The sequence below is a fragment of the Octodon degus genome, unplaced genomic scaffold (assembly GCF_000260255.1).
Source record: "Octodon degus isolate 3935 unplaced genomic scaffold, OctDeg1.0 scaffold00154, whole genome shotgun sequence".
Lineage (NCBI taxonomy): Eukaryota > Metazoa > Chordata > Mammalia > Rodentia > Octodontidae > Octodon > Octodon degus.
The window spans coordinates 3937095-3961194 of record NW_004524730.1 but is presented as its reverse complement, the minus strand read 5'-3'; positions in this window follow the sequence as shown (position 1 = coordinate 3961194).

Below are 24100 nucleotides of genomic sequence, written 5' to 3'. Positions count from 1 at the left end.
CTTATCCTATCAGTATGGGCCTGATTTAATATAGGTGGCCTGTAAGTGATGTGTGGGGATATCATTTACTCAAAGGGAGATTTATGACATGAAATATGTCCATCTTACAGTCTGAAACTTCCATTTGCTAGTGAACTGTGCAACTAAATTTTATAAATTTACCATGAACAACCAAAATAAGCCAAATGTTAATAAGGCAAATATGCCAAAATAAGCCAACCCAAAAGAATCCATTGATAAGGGTTCTATTTTCAGTACCCTACCAATGAAGACCATTGGGAATTCAACTAAAATATTTCTGAGATTTCTTCAGGGTGTTTTTTTTTTCTTATTGTTCTTTGTATTTGTCTTTGAGATGTGCTAGTATGAAAAGCATGACTAACATCTAGCTATAATTATTTTGACTTTTAAGTCTAATATTTAGTTCTTTACTAAAGATTGTGGCCCCCAAAAGCCTCTGGCACTCATAGGTACACTTCTGGAAGGTGGGTGGATCATGGATGTGTCATAATTGGATTATTCGACTGTTTGCTTTACTATAGTTCTGGGTATAATTAATGGAAAGGCCCATCCTGAGGGTGAGTGGCACCAACCAATAGGCATGCAGCCTAAATGGAATAAAAACAGAAAGGGGAGCTAGCTGCTTGGTGCCTCGGACCTGGCCTGCCATGGACTGTTCCTTCTTTGCCATGTTATCTTATTTTAGGACCAGCAGACTGTAGATTGAAACTTCTACAAACTGTGAATAAAATAAACTTTTTTTCCTTTAACTTATGAGTGTCAAGTATTTAGTCCCAGCAATACAAAAGTAACTAAGCCACAAGACACATAAATATGTGAAGTCATTTATTTTCTTCCTTATCTATGTGCATGTGAATGTATTTGTGTGCTTTATACACATTCACATTCATAAAAATCTTATTAATCATTTATAAGGGTCATACATTTCCAAAAGACTAAGATTTCATCTACATCAGGCTCTTATTCTATTTTGCTACATGAAATATCAGGCAAATATGGGCTATCCTTTTCTGACAAAGGGCTATGGACAGTTAGTCACAAAGTATGCTTCAACTAGAATTTCCATGATAAGTTCAGAGGAAATTCTTGAATATTTGAACACTTTAACTAGATCTTGGTGGGTGGCAGAAAGAATTCTAGAATATTCTAGACCCCCTGCATCATTATCTTGAAGATCCTTTGGGTGACACATTTTTGGCATATATCAGTGAAAATAAATGTGATTATTGCTAAGATTATTTTCAGTTGTATGTGAGATTTATAAGGTAGGCTTACAGAATCAGAGACAGGGAAGTCCACAACAGTCATCATCAGCTCAATGACCCAGTAACTGCTCTGACCAAATATCTGGCTACTGTAGAACAAAAAGTATCAAGAATCTAGCACAAACCCAAGACCAAAGGCCTGAAATCTTCTTGCAGAGTTGCTTGTGTGAGTCTGCATTATATGGATAATGTAACTGGAGTCTGATATTCACAGGTAATTGTGGTAGTAAAAGAAAGGTGTACTCAAGAAGAATGGAGATTTTCAAATACAGGCTCACTTCACCCTTCCTCTTTCAGAACATATTAGTTGGTGCCACCCACAATCACAATGGGTCTTCCTTGCTCAATCAACGGTCACACACAGCTAATGTCTATGAGATGTATGGTAGCCTAATAGGAAATATCATATACTGTTGTAGAAAGAGAAGATTAAACTATGATTTTGTTCTGAGTATCTCTAACACCCTATAGATAATAGGTGTTTCTGGAACCCTGGCATGACGTTGTATCTTTACCACTGGGAACATGTACTCTCCAGCATGGCCCAAAGAATTGCAGTAAGCTATGTTATGACCAAGGATGGAAAGAACTCAAAGTCATTAGGCTGATTTGGGATCTCTGTCCTTTTCAACTGCTTGCTGTTTTCTGTGATGTAATGCAAAAGTACATGTGTTCAGGAGAGTCTGCATATATCCAAAATAAGGTCAAAGAAGAAGGTCACTTTTAGAGTCAAAGTATGATGAGTCAATATTTCCTAAAGAGTGATGCATGGGTTAATTGATACACGAGCTTATAGTGAATGAGTGTTTTAGTTTGATAATTATACATTTATTTTAATGAGTGAAATTTTTATTTGTTTGGGTGGGATGCTGTTTGTTTTCCAATCCACCATTCAATATGTCTTCTCTTATCACTTTGATCTCAATATTAGAGACATCTCATTTTGTGTCATCCTATGGAAACCGTGGCCACCTATGAAAATCTAAAGGATTTTATTCTTCCCTCTTCTAGCCCAAGATAGCTAATATGCAAAAGTGACGAAACACATGGGACCAAAGGGATTTGAATTCTGAGCAGATGACATGGTAACACAGGGGTGGCCAATGGCCATCCTCGGTGCACTGGCAGTGGTGTTTGTAAAGATCACACTGATTTGCAGCAGGTCCACAAGAGTGTCTGATCACCCTGGCAACTGGACATTTATTTTTTCAAACCTGATCTTTGAGCTTTTTGAAAGTTAATGCAGTCCCTGGTATACTTCCAGTAAAATTTCTCTGCTTAACATGGCTGAAATGATTCTTCAAATGCTTTTAATCAAAGACCCTCTGATGGCTGCAATGCCTGAATATATCAGCATTTAACTAGAATTAGCAACCATATAATTAGCAAATCAGACCCACAATTTTATGGATATTACTTCTTAAGGAAATGTCAAAGTTTTAAAATAAGGTTGACAAGTTATATTGAAAGAAAAAACATTAAAGAACAAGTGGTGTGAAAATAACTAATATAATTTGGAAGATGTTAAAGTGGTCCAGACTCACATAACAGATCATAAATGTGAGTCCCAAAGAGGCTAAGGGACACTAGGGTTCCCCAGTGGCTCAGCAGAAGATCTTACATGGAATCAGGTTCCCTGACCCTGGATCATCTCATAATCAATCCATCTGTGAGGTACAGAACCCAGGAACACATTCAGTGTTGTAGTCAGAGTTTACAAGAGAATAGATTCATTACATGACACATAATCTATACAATTATCTTACCATACTAACCCAAAAAGTCAAATGCAGAAGAGTGCAAGAGTTCTGTCCACATTCTAGAGACCTGAATAATTCAGCCAAGTGTTGGGATGCCATGAAATTTCCTGCATGAGTCCAGCTAGAGAGCTGGCACCTACGCAAATGTCCTCTGCAAGTGCAGCTAAAGGCTTAGAGGCCACAACAATGTCTTGTTAAAGTCTCTATTAGGAATCTGCACTAGAAAGGCCAAAAGGACAATGAAGAGGCTAAAATATCTATGGCAAAGGGATGAAGGTCCTGTGCCAGCAGGTTGAGGGATCTGCACTGGAGTCAGGAAACAACACTCCTGGTAAGAACCAGAACTCTCCAGAAAAGAATCACTACCATCCTCAGCAATAGGAAGGACAGGGACGTCCTCCAATGATGAAAACGGCTGAGTTTATATCAGGAAAACTAATGTGAGAAGCTTCTCCAAGAGGGTGAACAGCACAATCCTCAGGTAGGTCATCCATGCCCAGGACCTCACTGTCCAGTTTATCCGAGTGTTACAAGTTGATCATTAGTTAATCTATCATAACTAGGCTAGAAACATTGTGGATCTTAGAGTTAGAGATCTTGATCAGTAGCGAGCACTTTCATCACTAGTAACATTGAAAAAAATAATTTCTCCTTTCTTTCTGTTTTCTGTTTTCCCCTGAAGCATGACACTGATGAGTGTACCAGAATAAAGCATATCTATCACAAATAACCTGTCTTTCATAGAGTCATTCATTGCTAAAGAATAAGACCCAATCACCACATGAAAATATCTGAGAGAATAATATTGAGAATTTAATCCCATGAAAACAACACATTCCAAATTCACAATAAAAATAAAACCATGCACTGTATACTGGTTAGGGGAAAAATTCAAGAGGAAGAGGTAACACTCATAAATATGTAGGCACCAAACATGGGAGCACACAACTATATAAAGCAAATCTTAATGCGCATGAAAAATCAAATATCCAATACCACAATCTTAACAAGAAACCTTAACACCCCCTTATCCACAAAAGATAGGTCAACCAGACAAAAACTTAGCAAAGAAAAAACAGAACTGAGCCAGAGCTTGAAGCAAATGGACTTGGTGGACATATACAGAGTGTTCCACCCAAACACAGCTGAATACACATTTTTCTCAGCTGTACATGGGTCATTTTCTAAAATAGACCACATATTGGTCCATAGGTCATGCTTAAGTATATGCAAGAAAGCAGAAATTATCTCATGCATGTTATCTGACTACACTGCAATGAAACTGGAAATAAATGACAAAAAAAGAAAAAAACCAAAAATACATGGAAATTAAATGACACCCTACTCAGCAACCAATGGGTCACAGAAGAAATTAAACAAAAAATTCAACAATATCCACAATTCAATGAAAATTCAAGCACAACTTATCAGAATTTATGGGATAAGATAAAAGTAGTTCTCAGAGGGAAATTCATAACTGTGAACTCACACATTAGGAAAACAGAATGGAGACAAATAAATACCCTAATGCTGCACCTTCAACAACTAGAAAGGGAAGAGAAAACCAAACCCAGAGCCTAAAGATGGGTAGAAATCATAAAGATTAGAGCAGAAATTAATTCAACTGAGATGAAGAAAACAGTTCAAGGAATTAATGAAGCAAACAGTGGGTTCTTTGAAAGATTAAATAAAATTGTTAAACCCTTAGCTAAACTCATCAAAAAGAACAAAGAAAAAATTCAAATACAAGCAATAAGGAATGAAAAGGGTGTAATTACTATAGACCCAGTGGAAATTCAGAAGATTATCAATACCTACTTTGAGAATCTTTACTCTCTCAGAATAGAAGACACAGAAGAAATGGACAGATTCCTAGAAAAGTACATATTACCACAACTGAATCGACAAGATATAACCATTCTCAATAGCCCAATAACATCCAATGAAATACAAAATGTAATAAAAAAAAAAAAACCTACCGACAAAGAAAAGTCCAGGTCTGGATGGATTCACAGCTGAATTCTACAAGAAATTTACAGAGGATGTGGTCCCTATATTACTCAAACTCTTCAATGAAATTGGAAAGGAAGTAATCCTCCCAAAATCATTCCAGGAGGCAAGTATTATAGTGATACCTAAACCAGGGAAAGACGCAACTAAGAAGGAGAAATACAGGCCAATCTCCCTCATGAACATAGACGCCAAAATCCTCAATAAAATCCTAGCAAATAGAAAACAGGAAATCAACAAGAAGATCATACACCATGAGCAGGTAGGATTCATCCCAGGCATGCAAGGATGGTTCAATATTCCAAAATCTTGAATGTAATACACTATATCAATAGAGTGAAAACTAAAGACCACATGATCATCTCCATTGATGTAGAAAAGGCTTTTGAAACAGTCCAACACTTATTCATGTTCAAAGTCCTACAGAAAATTGGAATAGATGGCCTCTACTTCAATCTGGTAGAATCCATTTATGAAAAAGAAAAAAAAAAAAAAAACAATGGCTAACATCATTCTACATGGGGAAAAACTGAAATCTTTTACTCTTAGATCTGGTACAAGACAAGGTTGTCCTCTATCACCACTCCTAATCAATATATTTCTGGAGTCATTAGCTAGAGCCATTAGACAAGAGAAAGAAATAAAAGGAATAGGAATAGGTAAAGAAGAAGTTAAATTATCTTTATTTGCAGATGACATGATACTTTATATGTCTCGGTGTGCTTTTAATTGGGTTGAGGTTACTTGGCGTTCTGTATGCTTCAGTTACCTGAATGTCAGATTGTTTCCTCATACTTGGGAAGTTTTCTGCTATTACTTCTGCCCACATTTTTTAATGTCATTTGTGTTGATTCCTTCTTTCTCATTGATGCCTATTAGTCTCACATTGTTCATCTTTGCATCATCTTGCAGGTGATAGATTATTCTTTCCTGCATCCTCGTTGTTTTTAAGAGATCCTTTCTTACCTTTTCACTAGCTGCACCAGCATCTTCAAGATCTGAAACTGTCTTCACATTCACTTAAACAGTTTTGCAAGCTTGTGATTGAGAGTTTAATTTCCTCTATATCTCTTTGACTCTGCTTCACGCGATCTATTTCTTTCCTGTATTGCTCATTCAAGGAATGCGTAATTTTTCTAATCTCCTCTATTTTTTTATCAATATCTTCTTTAGAAGCAGTTAGAAATTCTTTTACTGCAGTGTTTTTTTCAGATTTGGTTTCCTCCCTATATTTCTGTAGTTGCTTCTTTACTTCAGCTGCTATGAGTTCTGAGAGTTCTTTTTTTATTTCAGAAAACAATTGCACTCTGATTTCCTCTATATCTTTCTGCTGTTGCTTATTTACTATCGACGCTATTAATTCATGCATTTGAGCCGAGCTAGAGTCCTCCGCACTTGATCTGGATAGGCACTGGGTTTCCTCCATTTGTTTCTGCATTTGATTCTTTAGTGCAGATGTTATTAATTCAGGGATTTCTCTTTTATTTCCAATCTGCGGTCCTCTATACCTTTCTGCAGCTATTTCTTTATTTCAGAAGCCATTGATTCATTGCTTTCAGCTGTGTGATTTCCAGTTTGTTCTGTGTTATTGTCCTCTGCATTTGTTACGGGTGGGCTTGGGTTCTGAGGTTGCATTTTGTTCCTTCTCATCATTTTGTGTAGCACTGTCTTCTGACCTTTGTTGTAGATTTTTGTTGTAGTTATAACCTTCACACGTACTGAAGCTCAGGTGCAGCTCTACAATGTTTAGACTTATCCAGCTGTGCCTGGCTTGGGTCTGGCTGCTGTGCTCAACTTCTTCCTGCTGCTGCCCTTGAGGGTGAACCTGTTGTGCCCCTGTGGCAAGATGTTCTGCTCCTGGACTAGCTGGGTGGATCTATCCTCTACACTCTCTGCAGGGATTGCAGCTGCAGGGTTACACCTAGGCATGTATGCTAGTCCTGAGCTGTGCCTGGAGGGGGCAAGGTGGAGTAGTGGGGAGAGGAAGCTCTCCCTCACACTCACTGGGTCTGGGCTAGGACTGGGTCTGGGGGTTCCCAGAATGCAGCAGAAATTCCTACTCGGCGGGCGGGGTGGGGGAGTTGCTACAGAGTGGTGGGGGGTGTCCCAAGGGGGTGGGAGAGGGTCTTGCCCACACCATGCCTGGGCTGGGGCTGGTATGTGGTCCGGCCGGCACAGGGCAGCAGGAAGCTCTCCCACACACTCACCAGACCTGGGCTAGGACTGGGTCTGAGGGTTCCCAGAACGTGGCAGATATTCCTACTTGGCGGGTGGGGTGGGGGAGGTGCTGTGGAGTGGTGAGGGGCGTCCCAAGGGGGTGGGAGAGGGTCTGGCCCACGCTGCGCCTGGGCTGGGACTGGTCCCACCGGTGTAGGGTAGCAGGAAGCTCTCCCACACACTCACCGGACCTGGGCTAGGACTGGAATAGTGATTATTAAGGATTATTAAAACTGTGTTATTTTTAATGATAGTTAAATCTGTGTTATATTGTTGGAGTTGTGAAATGTTTAGAAGCATGTCTTTGTTTCTGGAGACTGGTTTAAAGAATATATGTGCAGTTGCCAAGTTGACAAGGGCTGGATTATGGTGGTTGATACACTACATCAACTTGAGGTGTAGGAAGGTTGGCTATATCTGCTTGGTAATTCCGTGCCCAGGGGCAGGGGGAGCCCTGCCAGGGTGTGGAAGGGCCTGTCTTAGGGTGTTTTTACCATGAAAGCCAGGGAACATGGAGAGAAGAGAGAGGCAAGAGCTGGTTATGAATACATCCTTCCAGGTCACATCCCCAGTGACCCTCCAAACTGCACATTCTCCTACTGAATGCACCAGTGGATGGATTCACTAATAAGTGTAACATTCTCCCGATCTAATCACCTTCCCAGCACATGAGACTTTAGGGGTATATTTTTAGATCTAAATCATAGCAGGACCCCTAATATCCATGATCGTGAGACTCATGAATGACACTGTGTGTTAGAAAAGTTGAGACAGAGTAGTCACTTCTGGATGCCTGCCATGGCAGGGCTTGATGAAAGACAAAGGAGGTTGGGCAGCCAGCACCTCTTCAGGAACACAAACACTCACTGCCGCCTGCCCTTGCAAAGATAAATGCAGGCAGCCCTGACCTAGATGGACCTGGAACATCAGGAGCAGGGAACAAGAAGGCTTTACCCACTTTTAGATGAAAACAATGATATCTCTTGCTTATCCTCAGGCCTCAGGGAGGACAGGATAAAATCAAACATGGAAATTTAAGCAGCCAGGGAGAAAGAAAAGAAAGAAATTTGGAGGCTTGGGAAATGGAAAAACAAAAAGAAAGAAAGAGCAGGGAAGAAGAGTGAGAGAAGTAAGCATCATTATTACTCTTATTGTTTATTATTGCTATCGTTTATTATTGTTATTATTATTATTTTGCATTGTCAGGGATCAAACCTATGACTACACAGAGATACACATAGAGCCACACCCCAGTTTCTCTCTATGGACATTTATTTAGAAGCAGGGTCTTAGCAAGTCACCTAGGTTGGCCTCGATCTTGCAATCCTTTGCCCCACAGTGGAGCTGGGATCACAGGAGTGCACCATAATCCTACAGAGAAGCCTAACATTCAATAAGCCCATGGGAAATGTAACGCTATCATTGCATCCTCATAACCACTCTTATTTACAGGTAAGTAAAACTTGCAAGGTGGAGACTGACAAGGGTTAAGTATCTTTCCCTGAGTCATAATAATTTTTGAAACCAGACATTGGGTCTTCTCCATTAAAACATGCCATTTCCCCTTCTAGTCTCTATGCACTGAGTGGGGGTGACAGCCACAAATAACTGCAGTGTTTGGCACCAGAACCAGGATGCAGCTTCCTGGTGGGGAGCAGGGCTTTTTCACATTCTCTGGATTGTCCACCCTGTAAGCTGGTGTGTTCAGTTCTGGGCTCTGCACATTGAAATGGACCACGACATCCTGGCAGCAGTATGGAGTTGGATTTCCAAGTTTTATTATGGAAGAAGCCTGGAGTGACTTCAGTAAATAGGACCTACGGTAAGGTTAGACAGCTGGCCTGAGCCACATGGGCACAGTCACCATCTTGAACTGGTTTGGATATAGTAGTTATTCCAGAGGCCTAAGACTGGAGAAACACTACTTTCCTCATAGTGCTTGGTGACCAACCTACAAATAGTGTGGCACTCTTTCAAGATGACATTCTTTATATACTTGTACTTTATTTGTTCAGAGAGGCTGAGGGCTGCAAGGAGCAATGAGTGGCCAAGAAGCCCTGTTAGCTGTGATGAGATCTAGAGCCTAAGGACCTAAGTGAAAGGACCTCACCTATCGGAACAAAGTCAAGGCAGCCATGTGAGTCAAGATTGCCATTCCTTGAATGTAATTATTAAACCTCTTTCTCAGTCCCATTGAGCAAACTCCCTACCTTTCAAGAGTTCTGATTAGCTAACTAATATCCACCTGTTTCTGTTTTGTAACAAGAACCTAGATGAACAGCTGGCTGCTTAATCCAGCTGCACCTGCTTTCCTCAACACTTAGCTCAGGTGGCATCTCTTAGAGCCATTCTTAGCTTTCTTAGCCAGATGAGGTGATTCTCTTTGGTGCTTTCCCATAAGGAAAGATGCTGTCCCCACCCAGCCAGTATACTTCAGTTTATTAGTTGCTCAGGTAATAGTTCCAGTGCCTATTACCTTTGTTTCTTAGAAGAGGCCGGCCACTCTGATGCGCAGCTGGACACCACGATGCACATTGTAACAACTGATCCCCAACTGACAAGCCATTCTGCCTCTGCACTTCCTACTGGCTTATTCCATACAAGGCCTAGACCACCAGAGATCAGGGCCTGACACTGTGTGGAATAACTGTTTCCAAGTCACTACCCATCCAACTTTAAATAAATCTGCCTCCAAATCTTGGTTGTTGTTTTGGTGTTTCTGTTTGCCATTGCATGGCTAGTGCCCTTACTTTCTCTCCTCACGAGACTGGGAGATGCATGCTTGGTCACCACCCCTTGTCAGCAGACAACATTCTTGAAGCTCAGAGAAATTAGGTACCTTCTCTAAGGTTACAGAGCTATTGGATGGTACATCCAAGTTTTAAATCAGCCCTACCTTGCTCTCCAGCATTGCTTTTAAATTGAAAATTGGGGTGTTTGGTTTTGTCTTTTTTCAATATGTACATCTGCAGTGTCCCAATAGGAAATATGTTTTCTGTAAAATAAATGTCAAACTGAACATTCCTTACTGGTTCCAGGGGTCTCCAGAAATCAAATATTATCTTTCAAAGAGAATGTTCTTATAATTCACAAGTTTGCCCCTCTCTATTACTTGAGTACTGTGACTCTTCATTTAATGTTGTTTCCATGTAATCTAATTCTAGCATCAGGTTAGCAGACCCAGAGGAAGTACCTGGTAGTTTAGTTTGAAATGAATTTTGCAACATTCTGAAATTATTGGTAAATCATGGGATAACACAGCTGTTCTGATGTTCTCCCCATCTTTCTTGAGATGACTCCAGAGTACAGGACCAGAATGGAGAGAGTGGAATCCACTGAGGTTCCTGGAGCTGCAGAGTTCTCCTCCTGCCACATTCTAGTTTCTGTCTCTAGAGAATGGCATGTTCCTGACTAGATCCAGAATGCTCCATGATATTTATTATTCCTGAGGAAACGCGTGGCACTACATATCAGTCACTGGCCTGTGACGTTGGAGATGCAGGAAAGAATGGTATGAGGGAAAACAGCTCACATGACTGCGTTAAATCACCAGCATCTCTCAGGTGCAGGTTCTTTACACTCAGTGCTTCTTGTCAAGGTGTTCATGAGGTATTCATTCAAATAACGGTGACTAAGAATCTACTAGAGTTTAATGACTCCAACTTTAGAGAAGCTAAAACTCCACTGTGCAACCATAGTTTGAGGAGCTTGATTGGTCAACAATGGGGCAGTTAGAGACCATGTAAACTCAAAGCTACTGTTCCTATTCAGAACTGACATTCCAAGAAAATGGTGTGAGAAGATTTTAAGACTTCATCTGAGTTCAGATCTGAACACACAATCAGAAATCAAGCAGGAGAATTAGTGGAGGTAAGAGAGGAGCAGAGCATTAAGTCAGGGAACAGCAAGAGCGGATGTGCAAGATATAAAAAAAAGTGAGTACTACTGGTGGTTCATGTGCCTGCGGAATTCTTCAGCAAAAGAAAGCAGTGAGGAGGGATGGGGCTAGAGCAGAGGGGTCTGTGTAGAACATAGAGGCGATCCCTAACCTGAAAAAGCACACTGGACTTCATCCTGTGCACACCAGAGAGGGTGGAAGTCCTCATGAGTGAGCAACAGCACAGATTTGAACTTTTGACAAATCTGCTCTGTGGACATTTATTTTGGGCATGGCAAACTGGAGGCATAGCTGCTAGACAAAGAGAATAGCCAGGAAGCAATAAAGATGGGGGTAAAAGGGGCTAGTTTAAAGGGGAAAAAAGGGATAAAAACAAAATAATTCATTACAAGTAAAACACATTCTCATGACTGGAAGCATAATTAGTTTTTTTCTAATACAGTATAAAAGTCATTTGTAGACCACCTAAAGCCAAGAATCTTCACATTATATGAATTAGTGGGGAGCTGGGGAGATGGCTCAGTAGAATAAACGCTTGCCTGGCAAGCACAAGGGCTTGAGTTCAATCCATAGTTCAAAAAAAAAAGAATTAGTGGCACCTACATTAATTGGGATTTTCCTGTGTTGTAATACTAAGTCTAAGTCACTGTGCTCAAGATTTTTTGAATTTAATGTTTCAGGAACAAAACCTTTAGAAGATTAATGGTTGAAGTGGTTTTGATTGTTGGTTTTGAGATGATTCTGGAGGCAATAGGCCATGGAGCACTTTTCCAAATGATGACAGATGGGAGAAGTGAGTGTCTTTCATCTCAATGAAAGACACAACTTCATTTTTATAAGTTTACTAAATTATGCTTCACTGACGGGATATTTAATTTGCTTTAGAAAGAGGGAGAATCTTTGGTTCCTCAAAGTGCCAGCATTGGTGGCTTCTTTCACAGTAGCCATTACCAGAGGCAGAACATCTTACACATTTTTAAAATCATGAAAGCCTTCACTCTGGCGAAGGGGAGATTTCACATTTGCACTCCAGCTCACAAACTTTTTATACTCCTCACACATGAACAGAAGCAGAAGGCCATGCTGTTTGAGACAGACCAGAATGGCTCAGAACTCCAGCTTTCACCCAAGCAGCCAAACAAGTTTAGGGAAATTGTCCATGATCCATCTCGTGAGGCAACTGAAACGCCCAGGCCAGAGTATTACTTCCATACTCCCCTCATACTATTTTGATTTATGCAAGAGGAGAATACATCCACCCTTGGCCATATGTCTGGTTATTGAGAGTTCAAGGGAAGAGAGCGGCTCAGATAGACAATGTTTCTGGGGTCATAAAACAGATTGGTAGCAAATTACCAGCTCAGGCTGGGGTGTCCTAAAGTCCAGAGCCTGCCCTCACCCATGCTGTTGCCCTGCTTCCTGAGCTACAGGGATACAATATTTTTCCACAGAGGCAGTTCTATTTCTCATTAAGGCAACTGGCTGGTGGAGAAAGCACCAGGAAGTGAGCTCAAAACTCCTCAGATACAAACAGGTCCTGATTCTGAACCCCAACCTCTCCTCTGACTGGATGTTGTGAATCTCCTCTCCAAGAACTCTTCTCAGTAGCTCCCCTTTTGTGCCCCCACTGCTCTAGGCTGCTGTCTTCATAAGGACTTTTGTCACTCAGTGGTGTGAGGGACCCATCTGAATGCTGTCTGTTCTTCTTCAGATGGAAATATCTATATGAAGGGCTTGGATCTTGCACCATCTGTAAGTTTCCTTACACACTGATTCCCCTAAATATTACAGGCATGCAACAGAGTTGCCAAAAATAAATATATCAAAAGAAACTCGATTTCCATATGGATTCCTCCACTCCTCTGGTGCCTGGATCTGGGTCACCAAGAATGAGCTGGTCACAACGAAGCAGGGGAAATAAACCAATCACTGACTCCTTGATCTTATGTTCTAATGGCCTTTGAAATACTGTAAATTGGGTCAATGTCAGGAATATATAAAAGCTAGTTGAGAAAGGAGAGGCCTCCACTACCTCCAGAGGCCATATCCCCAAGTCCCACTGTGCAACCCTTGCTTAGCAAATCATGCCTTGCTATGGCTTGCAATTAAATGGCCTTCCAGAGCTTCACGTGCTCGTAGGTGGAGCTTTCTAGAGCGTGCTGGATCTAGGGTGTGTGATACCTGAATTAAGAAATTAGTCCACTGGTTCGAATTAGCACAGCTCTGCGTGTGGCTGAATGGATTTCTTGAAGACAGAAGCCCCATCCTGGGTGTAGGTGACACCAGCTGACAGACTTGTAGCCTGGATGAGATAAACAGCAGAGCTAGGCTTGTTGCTTGCTGTCAACTCTGCCATGGGCTCTTTCTCCTCTATGGTCCCCTGTACCATGTTGTCCTGTAGTGGAGCTAGTCTATGTCTATGGGCTGAAATATTTACAAACTGTGAGGTACGCTTTTCTTTCTTTAACTTGTGTATTTCAGATGTTTTTGTCTCAGCAACAAGAAAATTAAGACATGACTCTTCCCTGGAATTACTACAGCAACATTTAAGCTTTCTCTCTTTCATTGCATTGCTTAAATTTTTACATCATACACAGATTTGAATCTTTACTTTTGCCAGTACGATCTGTACAAAGAACACAAATAATGTAGTGAAGGCACCAAGTCGACACCTAATAAATTCAAGCTCATGTTGTTTAGAAAGACAGCTGAGCCTCCCCTGCTAGCACAGAGGGTTCCTATGCCACCTGCATCAAGTCTTCTATTTGCTCCCAACTGCTGTCAGCTAGTGAGCTCAACATTCAGAACAGCATAAAGGGAGGAGACAGGGGCTTGGCGATGGGGTGGGCAGCTCCACTGCTGCTTGCTGTCTTACTTTCCACCATGCCGAAACACAATACACAAAACTCACAGTTGAAATGAGGAGAGGCTGATTTGCCTCATGTTTCAATCCATAGTAGCTGGCTCCAAAGCAGGACGGCATAGCACAGGGTCACTTCCTGATGGAGAGGAAGCGGAGTCAAGGGAGGAGCTGGGGAGAGAGATGCAGGCTTTAGGTCAGGCCTCAGGTACCCACATCTTCCAGCCAGGCCCCATCTCCTAACCCCAAGTCAGCAATTAACCCCCATAATCCAATCAGCTTCCAAAGTGCCCTCCTCTAAGCACATGACGTACTGAGGGAATATTCAAACATCACTCACCAAACTTCTCCTAAGCCACAGTTGCCATGCAAGTCCCAGTTATGCAAGACCATGGGGCCAGTGCTGACTAAAGGCCATGGGGGAGCCGACTTCTACACTCCCAGTTTGGAGGATAGGAGACTGGCTCTTGTCTCTCCAGCATTTATTTCTTCACATCAACAATCTTCATGGAAATGTAGCCAATGAGACCCACATAGCCTGGCTACTGAGTGATACGGGAAAACTGTCCTGAACAGTCTCTGGGCCTTTGCATAAAGATTCTTCTGTTGTGTTCAGCCATCAGGATTTAGAGGTTATTTGCTGCTAAGTCATAAACTTAATATATCCTAATATATAAGGTGCAGTATTTGTTGAGTACCTATTACGACTGGCTTTACACAAACCATTTGGAATAGATGATAACACAGGTATTCACTGCCCTGTCTTCATTTCAAATGACTAATGGTGAAACAGAGAAGTCAGTAAATAAACACAATCCAGTGTGACAAGTATCAACTGCCATTGGCCCCGAAGGAATAGAGCAGGCACACGTGGTGTAGTCTGAGGTCAAGAAAAGTTTTCCAGAGGAAGTGACATCTAATCAAACTGGAAAGTGATGCTGAGTAGGAAATGAGCGCATCAGTTACTTTCACAATCCAATGCTCATGGTTTAAAGAGGTTTACTTGGCCTCAGAGTTTCCATGGCTTGGGTCCATGGCCAGCCAGAACCAAGGCAGGCAAAGCCCAGGTGAAGGGCCTGGCAGAGGACAGCTGCTCATGTCATGGCAGCCGGGAAGCAGAGAGAGAATGGCCAGGGCAGACGTGCATCCTCGAAAGCCATGTACCCAGGCGCCTCCCCCTTCTGATCAGGCTCCACTTCCAAACAGTGCTCAGTTATGTAGACAACCCACTGATCAGAGCAGAGCTTCCCCATGAGCCAGTTGCCTTCCATAAGCCCCAGTTTTGTACACAAGCCTTTTGTCCCCAATTTAGGTCTAAGCCATAACATTGACCATGATTTTTTTTTGAAAGGAAGAAAACTATCATTTTATTGAGATATTAATAAGAAAAACTTTGTACACATACTTCATAAGGCATTCCCAGAATAAGGCCATAGTTATTATATAAAATACTGCTCTGTAATTATATTCATATTAAATGAGACATTGTAATGAAGCAAATGATGATTTGCCTTTTGACATAGCAGGTGTTTAATGCACGATGCTATATTGTAGAATAATGGTTCAGGCACTTTTACTTGGAGCTGGCTATTACTTTCTCCGAATGAATAATATGAATAATAAAAATCATATAATTTTTAGCATACACAATCCTCTCCACTTTCATATTCCCCTTTACCTGGAACCCTAGAATACTGAGGTAGTCTTTAATATAGATATCCTGTGTCTCGGGATTTGGAGAAAGTAAAAAACAGGTGTGACTCATTCCATCTTGTGACTTACAGAGGGTGTCTCAGCTCCTGAGTCACAAAACGGTAAAGGCACAGAACATTTCGATGGGAGACCGAAGAGAGAAAAATAAGTTCCTTTTGGCACACAAATTATCTTGAGACAAATTTATAGCAGGATGTTGAAACCAAAGCCTCCGATAAGTGCCAGGAAACAACAGCTGAGAAATTCCAATCCAGATCCCTGAGTGTGGGATTCACACAGAAATGTCAGAGAGCCTGTCCAGGCACCCGGAAAAAAAGAAAATTGCTAGGAAGACTCTTGAAATGCCATTGCATTTGGGATGTTGCCTCAATTTTAGTGAAAGGCTTCTGTAACATGATGCAAAGCTTTGGGTGTCCCCTGCACTGGCAAGTGTACAGAGGGAAGAAGGCAGGAAGGATGATCTTGTGCAGAACTTAAGAAATCCTGATGCTGGGAGACCCAGTGCTTCTCAGAACAGTGGCTATAAACGTTTGACATGAGCCAGTGTGGGACTCTGGGTTCAGAGAGGGCAAGAGTAGGGACATTCCCATTAATAATAGGTTGAGTGGCAGTGGAATCTTATCACCAAGAGCCTGGATTCACCTGGGTATATTACCTCATGCCTAGTATGCTAGCTCTCTGGATGGCTGAGGTATGAAGATCACAAGTTCAAGTCCAGCCTCGACAACTTAGCAAAACCTTGTCTCAAAATTAAAGATAAAAAAAAAAGGTTGTAGATGTAACTCAATGTGTAAGTGCTGGATTCAGTCCCCACTAATGGGGGGGGGGAGAACCTGGATTCCTAGGGTCTGAGGAAGAAGGTGAAGCATCTATACAAACAAGACTTACTTCCATGTGGGTTGGGGAGACTCCAGGGAAGTTTCTCACTAGTAGAATTTCTGAAGTGCACAAGGATAACCCTGTCCCTGCCAGCCTTGGTTATGCTAACCTCAGAAGACTTTATTCTCCTAGCCCTCCTTCCCATTCCAACTCTGGAGGGGTTAGAAGCTGAAGAGAAGCTGATAGTCAGGCAGTTAATTCTTAGAGCCCACCTCTGAGAAGTAGAGAAGCCATGCCCAAAGAACCTCACCCCCACCCCTTATCCTCTGTAGGCATCCACACAAAACCACTGGTCTATAGGAAGGAAGAAGACTTGCCGCCAAATCATGTTTTCATTTGTGGTTAATGCCCTTGAGATGGCAATTAGTGAGCCAATACAATGGTTGAGTTTTGACATTCCTATGCCACTTGCAGCTAACTAAAAGTAACCAGAAAACCCTCAGGCTTGCTTTGCCTTCCTTTCAAGGGCAAGCTAAGATGGCTCTGTTGCATAGACTGTAAAGAGGTGATGGGAGAGCACCACAGAGGTGGTTTCTAATTGCATTGTGAGCTGTGATTTTTAAACTTGAATTTTATAAAAGATCTCCACACATTTCTCTGAGGTGTTTAGGGAGTAAAGATCCTTAAGAATCACTTAAGAATGATAAATGGTACATAGACACTCTTTACATCCTTTATGTTCTCCTGATTTAGCGACTTGCCTCCCATTTTCTTCTTTTTTAAGAACACAAAACTTTATTTCAATAACCTCATCACCATTTTTTTTAAAAATTTTTCTTGATTTCATTCTTTTCTTTGAATAATTATTGAGAACTCTTTCCTAGATGTGCTTTCCTTTCTTTGATCTTGTATATATTGACTTCCTTCAAGACCTTCCTCAGTCTTGCTGCTTCAACTGCCAATAAGGGGAAATCACTCAGAGGGCAGAGCACTAGGCTACAGATTTATGGTCATTGCCTGCGTCTTCCCTCTTTAAGTATCATTTATTTTGAAAAGTATAAAAGAAAAATAGTGGTATTAAACTCTACAGCCTCCCATTTTCAAAGACATGTGCAAGAAAGGGCTTTAGGGTCACCTCCTTATCAATAACTCCTACGTTGTCCTATCAGGAACTTCAGTCTGTCAATCTGGGATTCTCACCACATACGATTTTAGGATCAGGGTCCTTAAGAGTAGGCTCAGAAGGAAATGGGAATCACATTTGCAGCCTCTAATTACCCACCTTCATCCTGTACCATTTTAAAGACCCCTGAACTATCTCTGGCTTTCCCAAAATCTGCCTAGATAACTCAATCTAGGCAGACAGGAGATAGAGAAGATGCAAATTTCTTAACAAGGCCAAAGTCAGAGGAGCTCAGGAAATCCGTACTTCTTACACCGGTAACATTTTTAGCAATACTTTGATTTTGGAATGGAGAAGGAGGAAGCTGACATTTATGGGAAGCACCATGATAAACTAATTTGCCTTTGAGGTGCAAGTTAGGAGGGCTCTGTCTCATTTACTGTTTCTGTTTTGGTGAGCTCCTACTTTCTCTGCCAAACACATCCACACCCATACCTTCCACTTCTCTCAGCACTTTTTCCCTAATGCAGCAGTCTTCGCCTGCTCTCTCTCCTCTCTTCCTTGCCTCAGCCCTTCTTCTACCTTCTCTGCCATCTGCTCGCATCACTCCCCACACCTTAGATAACTATAACCTGCCTCTCCCAAAATACGCCTAGATAACTCAATCTACTCTTAGTTCATTTCTCAACAGGAAAAAAATAAGCCAACAGCCACATACCCACAACCCAAACATTTTCTTCTTCTTCCACACCACATTCTACTTCACAAAACTAGATGACAAAGGCAGATTTTTTTAAGTATCATTTCAGAAGGTTATTTAAGGTTACAAAGAACAGGAATACCTCAAACACATCCACACCCATACCTTCCACTCCTTTCAGCATTTTTTTCCTAACGCAGCTGTCTTCGCCTGCTCTCTCACCTCTCTTCCTTGCCTCAGCCCTCCTCCTTTCTCTGCCATCTGCTCGCATCACTCCCCACACCTTAATCCTTGGAATGAAGGCCCAGCCTGCACCCAAATTCAACCAGCTGCCTGTGGCTTGCCTGGCCCCTGAACTGCTTCTGATAATCCCAGGCAAACCCAGATGGCAGTGAGGATCTCAGGAGCACCCATCTCGCTCAGCTGCTTTAGATTTCTGGCCTTTCTGGGATACAGAGGTATCCTTTCCTGGGTACTCTTCCCCCTGCCATCCTCTCATGATAGGGGTCATGCAGGCTGCAAATCAGGACCGTGTTTACTTTCATGTGTACACAGGTCACCAAAAGAGAAACAATGAAGAGACAGAGCCCTCCTAACTTGCACCTCAAAGGCAAATTAGTTTATCACGGTGCTTCCCATAAATGTCAGTTTCCTCCATCTCTATTCCAAAATCAAAGTATTGCTAATAATGTTACCGGTGTAATATGTAAGGATTTCCTGAGCCCCTCTGACTCTGGCCTTGTTAGGAAATTTGCATCTTCTCTGTCTCCTGTCTGCTTCTCTGAAGCCCAACACACACATACTGCTGCCCATAATCGAAAATGTGTGGATGTGCAGAAACCCACAGAGGCTAGCAACTTATTTTTAATGTGCAAATTGCCTTCAAGAGTTAGGCACATTGGTATCCTCAAAAGTCATGCTCTCTTGTCATCAGCTGGAGAAATAAGACTAATTTATAAATTAAAGTCAGCTCCCATAGCTATATTTATAGCTGTATCTACTCCATAAGTGCATACTAATTTGGGGCCTTGTTATGGAGGACAGTGACAAAAATGTCTGCAAGCTATTATGAATGCAAGAAACTAGAAAGGCAGAGAGTAAATTAAAGTGTATTTCATTACAGGAGGAAATCAGAATAAAACATAGGAAAAGTACATGATGTCTCTCAGAACTTTAAAGGTGATAATAGAAAAGAAAATAAATAAAATATTTGTATCAATTTAAAAACTCCAAGACATTGAATATCCAGCCAAAGCACCATGTTCTTTTTCAGTAAAGACAATGTCAATTCATAGATAATTCTGTGACCAAGAGCTGTTATATACTGAGCTTCATATGAGGGTATATGTTTTCCAAAAACTGTATCAACTAGCTTTTACTGCCTAATTATACTTGACAACACCCCACCCTGCCACCCCTTGCCCATGAAGCTAGGATTGAATATAGAAAGAGCCAGAAAAACGTGCTTGGGATCAAAAGTAAGAGAACTAGTCTTTCATCAGGAGGAAATGGCAGCTGTGGGCAGTGGTGAGAAGGAGGTGGGGTGGGGCCTAGGGCTTCTGCCTCACCTCCAATGGCCTGCAAGTTCACCTGGAAAGAGCGTGTGCTGGGGAACATTGCTTGCGTTGTTCTTCCATCTCCTCAAGCCACACCCACTGCTTTGACACAACCATGATGTTATCAAGACCTTGTACATGGCCCCAAAGGTAAAAGCAAGAACCCAAGAGGGTGGAGAACTAGAAACTCTATGGAGGAAAGGACTTTCTGAAAATCAGAACAGCTTGTCAGTGGGCTGAGCTGCTAAAGATGGGAGCCTATTCTTCAAATATCAGAGGTTCTCATGCAGGAGCTGGCTGGCTGGCCACCTGTTGCAGGTGTAGTCTGCATGGTTCAGCTGCAGACAGGATTGAAGCGAGTAGTGAGGGTCTTACATTGACAAAAGGGCTGGGGACGCAGCAGAAAAGGACACTCAGAAGACCACAATTGTTCAGTGAGACACAAAGAGAACACTCATTCATGGCAGCTCAACAGGTAGAACTGTAGGGACTGGGGAGAGAGCTCAGTAGAATAAATGGTTGCCTGGTAAGCACAAGGCCTGAGTTCAATCCCTAGTTCCACAAAAAAATAAAAAAGAGGCAGAACTATGACCAGCACAGGTGGGAGGACAAAAGAGCAGATTTTGATTCAGTCTAAAAAGAACTTTTGGGTAGGTAAATCTAACTGGATTGACAGCACTGTAAGAAAATGAGAGGGACCTCTACCCAGGACTCTTTTCAGAAGTAGCCTGTTGAGTACCTGCCAGCGATTTCATAGAAGAATCTTTCCTCCAGCACAAAAAATAAACTCGACACGTTAGGTCCATCCATTCCACCTTCGAGCATTGCTAAGCCTGTGCTTCCTTGTGACATGGAACACAGGATGTGTCCCGTCTCTCTAGTGTTTTGGCAAGCTCCCTTCTTGATATGATCTTCATATGTCATCATCTGAGGAGCTGCTATTAATCAATCCATTTCTGTATCTTTAATTAGCACAGTATCCAAAAGTGCTTGATACCAGTCCAAAGCTTAGCCCTGAACATCATACGCTTTACAAAGTTGCCTAAAAACCCACCTCCAGATACACACATGCATGCATACACACACACACACACACACACACACACACACACATGCATGCACACCTCTTTCATCCTCCTGATCTATGTTATCTGGCTAGTCAGGTGTGCTTTGAACTTAGCTTTTCTTTCTTGCCTGGGATGCCTATGGTACACATAACCACTTACTTTTGGTCTCTGAAGACCTAGTGTCTGTTCAGGACCTTCCTTCTCCATTATCTTTTTTCCTATTGATCTTGATATTTTCTATTTCTCAGTACTTTAATCTCATGATGTTTGTCTGCTTTGGCTCCTCATGTCTCAAGGGAGAAATCTGAATCTACTGACCCACATTTTAGTCTTTCCAGCTCATTCCTTGTCTGAGATAAAATGGGGAGAGTACAGTTCTTAATGGGGAGAGTACAGCTTGGGCTAATTATTGACCTGTAACCCTTAGAGGTGAAGAACCATAGTAACTGTCAGAGATTGGTATAACTTCTACCACTAAGAGATCATTATCATCATCATCATCATCATCATCATCATCTATATAACAAATTTTTGTCTTTCTGCCTTCATGTGTCATGAAGTAGGTTCTCAGTAACTTTTTCTTACATAAACTGAATAATGAATGATTCAGCCTTGAAAGTGTTTCTACCAAACAAATTCTATTTCTTAGTAATAAGTACATTTTTGCAAATTAATCATACATGTCTATAAGCCATCAGATAATAAGCATGGAACAGCAAACAGAAGTGAGGTGCTTTTAATTGGAGCTCATATGACAGACACCGCCCGCTGCCGAGCCCACAACAGCTCTCCTCTCTCCTTCCTCCCTAGCAGCATGCACTGCTCCAAGGGAAAGAGCAATGTCCTGCGGGCTACCTCTGTGAATTAGTTCTGGCCAATGGGATACATGAAGAGAAGTTTCCTGTGTTTGGGACAGGCATCTAGAAAATATCCGTCTCTATTTTGTGATAAACATAGATTTCAACCCCCAAGCCCTTCTGTTTTGTCATCTTGGGACCAGGCATGGCGGTGAAGTGACTGTGTTCTGATAAACGCAGCTCAGGAGAGAAATACGTGGGGCTTTGAGGATGCCACCAAGCTGTTCTCAGCCCTGCCTCAATCAGCACTGACTCCCCTACTTCTCAAGGCATTGTTATGGGGAGAAAGCCCTATATATATAGCCACATACAACTGACTAAAAAGTCATGCTTATTGACCTAATATTTATTTATTTGGTACAGACTCTCTTTACCCAGCCTGGATTCATAATGATCCTCCTGTCTCAGCCTCCCCACTGCTGGGATGATAGACATGTACCACCACACCCAGTTTTGGTGGCCTGCACAGCACACCCGAGTTTCAGGGCTGGCATGGCATGTTGTACAGAGAATTGAACCCAGGTACTTGCACTTACGAGGTAGGTGTTGAAACCACTGAGTTATCTCCCTAGCCCAACATCACTTTTAGTAGACGGTGGCTTTATCTTATATGGGCAAATACTACAACATTCTTAATATTGATGATTGCTTGTGAACTGGCATCATTGCCTTCTGGAGGTCCACAGGACAAATCAGTGCTCTTATTTTTCAGAGGGAGATACGAGCTATTGCATTAGGGCCTAAACAATGGAATCTTATCTAGGCTAAATTCTAGACGTAAATAGGTGTTAGTCTAGGCTTCCACAGCAAACTACCAAAAACTACAGAGATTTAAACTACAGAGATTTCATTTTATCACAGTTCTAGAGACCAGTAAGTCTAAGATCAAGTTGCTGAGTAATCCCGTTACTCTGTAATGCCTTTCTTTATAACTTTTAAGTGGTTGTCTTCTCACTGTATACTCACTTCATAAAGAAAGAGGTAAAGGAAAGGAAGAAGAGAAAGGGACAGCAAGAGAGAGAAGGAGAGCTTTCTGTTGTCCTTATTTATGTGAGCATTAACTCCATCATGAGACCTGTCCTCATGAGCCTATCTAACCTTGTTTACCTCACTAAGGCCCCAGCTCCAAATACTATCCCACCGGGGATTAGAATTATAACCTACAAATTTGAGGTGTATCTCCTCAAATCAGAGGACAATTCAGTCCATACAGTGGCGTTGGGCAAGTGCTCAGCAATCTGGTGCTTGGTATCCTTGTCTGCAGCTTCAGGCCTAACAGCAAGGCCTATCTACCGCTAGCTCTCCCTAAGAGCGCTAATAAAGCACTCAGCACAGCACCTGTATGAGACAGGAGCTCTATCCCTGTGATCCCTCCTTTTGCCGTCCCCTGAACAGAGGTCAGGTAGCTGAACCATTGTTAGTGGCCCTGACGCTGTCTACTCTGGTTGACCCATCAAGGTACGAATGCCCACCTGAACCCAGAGAGGCATGAGAGTCTCACAGAAGCTGGAGGGCTGTTAATCAAAGCAAAAAGCATCCCACGTGCTGCCTCTGTGATTGTCTATGCTAGTAAGACTCTCATTGCTCTGGCTTGATTTCTAGAGGCTGCTGAAAAGTACCTCAGACCTCTAGCCATTCTTGTGTTGCTGACAAAATCCACCTACTCTGTCCACACATCTTCCCGAGCTGTTCCCCTTGGTGGGAAAGCACTCTCCACTCACTGATTCCTCTTCCTCCCCAAGGCATAGCCCAGCCAGCCCCTCCTGAGGCCTTTCAGTGCCTCCTCTCTTCTCTTCCATTTCTCTGGTTCAGGTGCCCCTTCAGTACCCACCCTAAGCACCTGCTCCAAGCCCGCCATGGAAAAACTCGCTTACCTGTGAGACTTCCGGCCAGATGAAGCACACCATCAACACAAACAGTGCTCTTTACATATGTAAGTAAGTGTTGGTTGAGTGATAACCTGCCCATAAAAATAAGATTAAACTCAGTAGTAGGTAAACATCATTCTGTGAAGCTCTTTTTCTCTGAAGTACACTAATTCATTTCTGGAAGATAAACTGGATGCATTTATTACTCCCACCATGATTTGGAGGGGTGAACCTTCTGCTTCGTTGCCACAAAAGAGAATCAACTGCCATTGTCTAATTTGAGTTAAACTGTGCAATGAAGCAAATAAAACATATGTTTAGAAATTGAAAAAGCACAATTAATAATTCATGAGTTAAAGCAGAAAT